The sequence below is a fragment of the Muscardinus avellanarius genome (genome assembly GCF_963383645.1).
Source record: "Muscardinus avellanarius genome assembly, chromosome: 1".
In the NCBI taxonomy this organism is placed as follows: Eukaryota; Metazoa; Chordata; class Mammalia; order Rodentia; family Gliridae; genus Muscardinus; species Muscardinus avellanarius.
In genome coordinates this window covers 11,027,577-11,033,816 of record NC_137786.1, presented here as the reverse complement: position 1 = coordinate 11,033,816, position 6,240 = coordinate 11,027,577, and the positions used below count along the sequence as shown (strand labels likewise).

The 6,240-nt window shown below is 36.7% G+C and overlaps 1 pseudogene across 1 annotated transcript; it reads right to left on the bottom strand.

The window, feature by feature from the left end:
- Positions 1–597: 597 nt before the first annotated feature.
- LOC308277175 (large ribosomal subunit protein eL32-like) lies at positions 598–1,040 on the bottom strand (annotated as a pseudogene). The gene has a single exon. The product of its transcript is annotated as a large ribosomal subunit protein eL32-like (transcript).
- Positions 1,041–6,240: the final 5,200 nt, after the last annotated feature.

The following is a 6,240-nucleotide window of genomic DNA, read 5'->3' as shown; positions in this document are numbered from 1 at the left end:
GAACACTGAAAAATATAAGGACTTCGGCCTTCTGTCAAAGAGAGTCTTTTTAGTTGTCGTTATTTTGTTAATATCGTTTGTTTAATTTCAAGATGAAAGAGGTGGCATTGTCAAATGTATAAAAAAACGATTGAGTAGTAAAAAGCTCAGAACATTAGAAAAATATGAACACAATTCCATTAAGGAATGTTGAAATGAACCCTGTACATTTAAGGAGAGATAGGCCTAAGAAAGTCTCCCGAAAATGTGATATGCAATCTGGTTTTAATCTTGAGAAGATACGGAAAGACCTATGAAAGTAAGAAGTAGGTCAGATGTATATGTTCATTTTCCATATTTCCAAACAAATATTATAATTATAAATTAAGTAGTTGATGTTAACTCTACTGAATTAAAGGTAACGTGTTCGCAACCATGACTTCAGGCTAAAATTAGTATGTAAAGGTGAAAAATATTTTTACGTATTTCCTACGTTTCTTTAACCTTGTGTAAGTTATTCAATAACTGTCAGGCAGAAAACAATGGAGTACTCTCGCATGTTGATATTTTTGTAAAGCCCCCCTTTGCTGCCCACGTGCCAAAGCACGCTTGCGGCGCCTACTCGTTTTCCTCGCTGCGCAGCCTGGCCCTGGGGCTGGTGACTCTGATGGCCAGCTGGGCTGCTCTTTGCACGATGGCTTTGTGGTTCTTGGAGGAGACGTCGTGGGCAATCTTGGCACAGTACGATTTGTTGCACATCAGGAGCACTTGCAGCCCCTGGACGCTGTGGACCAGGAACTTCCGGAGGCCGCCGGGCAGCACGTGCTTGGTTTTCTTGTTGCTCTCATACCGATGTTGGGCATCAAGATCTGACCCTTGAATCGTCTCCGCACCCGGTTGTCAATACCTCTGGGTTTCCGCCAGTTCCGCTTAATTTTGACGTATTGGTCTGACTGGTGCCGGATGAACTTCCTGGTCCTCTTTTTCACCATCTTAGGCTTCACAAGAGGTCTGAGGGCGGCCATTGTGCCGAGTGGGAGATGGCGGCCACCTCCGTAGGCAGCGCATTATTTAAGCTGCCAACACCAAGAATTTCAACTAATGGCAGAAAAAGAGAGTTTAAATTATTCTATTGCTCAGAGATCACGTAGCATGTGAACAATTAACCAGTCTGTTCCTCCTTTCTGCTCTCCTCAGTGTGCTGTCCAAAAATCTCAGGTTATCTCTTCATTTTATTCCATGTCTCAAGCCTAAATTCAAAGACAGGATAAGGTAAAAAGAGGACATTTCTTTGGATGGACCTTCCCACTTTTAGAATTTTACCAGAAGATTTTGTTTCATATTTCATCTGAAATTCATGGTTATGTTAATTTGAAACCCTAACTTACTAGGCAAAGGGAAAGGGCCATGTATATCATTTCAAATAGCAAAAAGGGTTAGTAGTATTTTTGGCAAGAATACAATAAATTGGAATGATGAAATATTTTTATTTCTCATTAAGTATACAAATGACATTGACTAAGGAATTATAAAAAGTTTAGAGTACAGGGGGTGAAAAATGTAATATGTACTTAACATTTTGTATGTAAGTTCTACTCACTGCATAGATTACCTGATTTTTAATTATGACCATTCTATGTATTGTTCGTAAAGCTGTATCTGTTGCATTAGAAACCACTTCCACAAATAATTGCATGAATGTCCAAAGAAAGTTGGGGGATATTTTTGAAAGTCTATCTATTAAACTTATCATAATTTTACACGTGTGACCTTCTGATATGTTAGGATGATAAGAGTTTATTGAGCAAATAAAATGAAGGGCTTGTTAAGTAGAAAAGATAGCTGTAGCTTCCCCCTCTTTTTTTCAGTACTGGGGATGGAACCCAGGGGCATTCCACCTCCAAGCTATACCCCCAGCCCTATTTTTTATTCTTTATTTTGAAATAGTATCTCACTGAGTTGCAAAGGGCCTCACTAAGTAGCTGAGGCTGTCCATGAACCACTATCCTCCTGTCTCAGTCTCACAAATGCCGGAATTACAAGTGTGCATCACCATGCCTCGCTAGCTTCCCCTTTTTAAAATTGTTGACCTAGATGCATGTGGCAGCACAGGCTTGTAATCCCAGCAGTTGAGGGCTGAGACAGGAGAATCATGATTCAAGAACAGCATCAGGTACTTAGTGAGGTCCTTTGCAACTCAATGAGACCCAGTTTCAAAATCAAAAGTAAAAAAAATAGGACTGGGGGTGTACCTTGGAGGTAGAATACCCTGAGTTCCACCTCCAGTTCCAAACAGAATAGAATAGAATAGAATAGAATAGATGACACGAAGTGCACATTATAATTGACGGTCAACAAAATAAGCAATATTGCAAGAACAAAATAATTAACTGCAAAAAAGCTTGTGTATTATTGAGAAAGGCATTTATCTCCTAATAGCCGTAAATATATGTGTATTTTATCTTTTTATAGTTTCTGTGCTTCCAAGAAGTTGAATGTGTTCTATTTATATTTCTCTCCTGCAATACATGCTAAGATTTCTAATTCAGTAGTTGCAGTGCCCTCCATAAAATATAATTCTATTCTCTCTTTTATCCTTTGAAAAAGGAGTAATTACACCAGAGTACATGAGCCTATGAGTCTAGTGAAGAAATATATTTAAGAGTTTCAAATAGTTTTAACAACCGAAAGAACAATAACAGTAAATCTTGTTACTTTTTGTATTTTTGTTTTATTTTAAGAAAAAATTTCCACACAAGATTAAATATTTTACCATGTACTATTTCAGAGAACATGTCCATAGATATGCACTTCATACTTAGAACTTTGTTTAACATGGGAATTTCATATATTTATAAAATTCCAGTGTTTATCATATGATTGATAATACTTTTGAAATTATATTTATCTGCTGATTAGTAAAATCAGGCACTGCTATCACTATCATAATGATGAGGAATCTGGAGCTTGGAAATGTCAATTAATTTATCTACTATCACGTAGTTTATTAAAATTAAAGATGATATGAATCCTAAAGCACATTGTATCTATTTGATATAGTGAGGTGAGAGATAGGAAGCCACCTACATTATTTCTGAGGCAATTCTTCCATGTGGCACTTGAAACATGTAGGTTTTTACATGCTTTTTCTTTTTGAGGATCCCAACACTTTTAGTCTTTTTTATTATTGCATTGTAATCATACTTCTTCATGAAGTTCTGGGATGATGATGCCCAGAACTCGTACACTCCTCCAGTTCCTACACCGTTCCTTCCCACCTTCCTGTGCTCAACTCAATGACTGGTTTAGTAAGTTTGTGTATTTCTATCAAGTCCACTGAGAGGCTTCTCTCTTCCTATCTGCCTCCTCCTCCCATCTCCTCAGTTATGTCTCTTTCTTTACTCCACTAAGGTTTCTCTGTTTTTGTCTAGATGCCCTCCTGTGTCCCAATTTCTCTCTAGCTTCCACAAGTGAGAGAGAACATGCGAACTTTCACTTTTTGTAACTGTCAAATCTCATTTAACAAAGTATTCTCTATTCCCATTTATTTCTCTGAAGATATAATTTTGTTCTATTTTATGGCTGAGTAGAATTCCATTGTATCTATCAGCATTCTTGAAGCACTCATCTAAATATCTGACCACATGACTTAGAAGAAAGAAGATATATTTTCTTGTGTTTTCAGTCTCAGTCTACGTGAGGCTGAGGACCACGAATCTCAGGATATGGTGGAGGGAGAGCACATAGACTGTGTCCCTGACATCATGAAAGCTGGAAATGAGAGATGAAGGGATGGAGAGAGAGAGAGAGAGAGAGAGAGAGAGAGAGAGAGAGAGAGAGAGAGAGAGAGAGAGAGACACCACATATAATCTCAGAGGTTGCAACCTCAAGGATCCACCTCCTCCAGTCACATCCTTCCTGTTTATCAGGCACCATCCAGATAAATTTATTGAAATGCATTTATTGGCTGCTGGGCTACATTTTTATGACTCTACTATATCAACCATGAATATTAATAAAATAACTCTTTAGGGGAAATTCTATATCTAAATGTAAAATTACACCCATTGGCCCCTAAAGAACTCATGCCCGGTTCAGAATGCAAAATGAATTTAGTCCTCTCCAAGAGTTCCCACAGCCTTAACAATTCCAGTATTGCTGAAATGTCCCAAAGTCTCCTCCAAGATTCAAAATCAACCTTTTTATGTCCTTGTAGAAGAAAATAAAGTTGAAACAAAAATATGAGCATCTAAATATATATATATATATATATATATATATATATATATATATATGCAATCTCTAAACATTTGTATTTTTAAATGAAGGGACAGGGCCATAGAAATGCGACCAAAACGGTATGTGAGCTGGCAAGGCTTTTATACTGTTTCATATACATCCACTCTGTGGCGGTGAGAAGGGATCTCCAAGGAGCCTTGGCAGCACTGCCACTGAGACCTGACTGATTGTAATAGGTAGTTTACTTCCTCTTCCAGCCTGGTTCCATGGCTTAAAGCTAGAAGTCTTTCCTCACACTCATTTCACATTTCTGGCATTACTGAATCTCGGGGCGGGGGGCAGTCTTGGAATCTTGACTTCACCCTCACAGATTCACAAAGCGCCCCATTTGGGCTTGCTTGCAGGGAATCTGACAACCCAGGCGTTCATTTGAAATCTTGGGGAAAACTCCAAGGCCCCAAGACCATCTGGGCCACCCCTGATCCAAACTTTGCCTGGGCCACCTTTGGTCCCAGCTCCATCTGCAGCTTCCATTATGGCCATTTCTGGTCCCATCTCCATCATGGCCACTGCTTCCTTCCTTCTTCCTTTCAGCATCTTACAACCTTACATGATATCATCTCTCTGAGACACAGATTTACACATGCCTTTTTATCCAAACTAAAAATATTTGAAGTCTTTCTGCTGTATTCTCTGCTCCAACATTCTTCTCTATTTGCCTCCCAAGTACTGGGATTACGAGCATGTGTCACCATACCTGCTCCATGTAGACATTTTAGAAAAACACTGGCTATTTTCTAGTATTTACATGTTTCAAAGTTTGTAAATGAATGCACCTTAAGTTTTTAAATTCAAAACTAATACATTTTATATATAATTTTTGAAACATTTAAAAAATTACCATTTTGCACATATGAGAATTAGTACTAATATAATAATATAATAATATTTGTATGGATATAAATAACATTTAGCTTTAATATAAATTAATAATTCTGTACTCTGCACTGGAAATCTTTTGACAGACAAAAACTAAATTATTTTAATGTGTGAACATATCCTAAGGACCAACCTAATCTTCAAATTGTCAAGAATAAGTGTCTGTTTCATTACCAGCTCTGATAGCCCTAAGATGTAAACATTATGTTGATCTTCCTTGTTCTGTGAATTGAGATAGTCATAGAATAGAGTCCACAATTCTGTGGTCCTGGGGTTATCCAAATTTACATAATATATTTCTTAGGGAAAATTTAAAAGCTTTTGTAAAAAGTCCTATGGTAGAACCAGAAGTAATATGTCTGTTTGTTCTTATACAAAACACGAGCCCTATTAAGAAGGAAGAATTATTATTATTATTATTATTATTATTATTATTATTATTATTATTGGTGGTACTGGGGTTCCTGGAAACTCATTTACCTCCAGGATACACTCCCAGACCTATTTTATACGTTTTTATTTGGAAACAGGGTATCTCTTAAGCCAGCATGGCTGGCTTTGAACCTGCATGATCCTCCTGTCTCCGCCTCCCAAGTGTGGAGATTACAAGCATGCGCCACCATGCCCGGTGAAGAATTAATTTTTTAATAGTTAAAATACTCATTTTAATTATACAATTTTTAGTCATGCTCATTAAAACTAAATATACTACTACTGAAAACCCGTCCAGTGGTCAAGATTTTAGAGTGTTAGAATATAAACTGCCTTGACTTTACTAAATTCAAAGTTCAACTCTTACATAAATTAATTTAATTTCAAAAATAATATCTATGTACTTTAAAATATCAGAAAAGATGATTTGGGTAAATAATAATAATTAAAATAAAATAAAAACAATGTTAGTGGAAATAACTATCAACTTCACATCAATTTATTGAAATGGAAAAGTTGGTTTCACTCGAGCTTTGAAAACAAGGCATCAAAAGTAGAAATCAGTAATGAATCAACTATAAAACTTACCTAAAGTGATGGCTGATTTGTACTTTCATTTATAATTTGCTCTTGGCTTATTGAATATTGTAT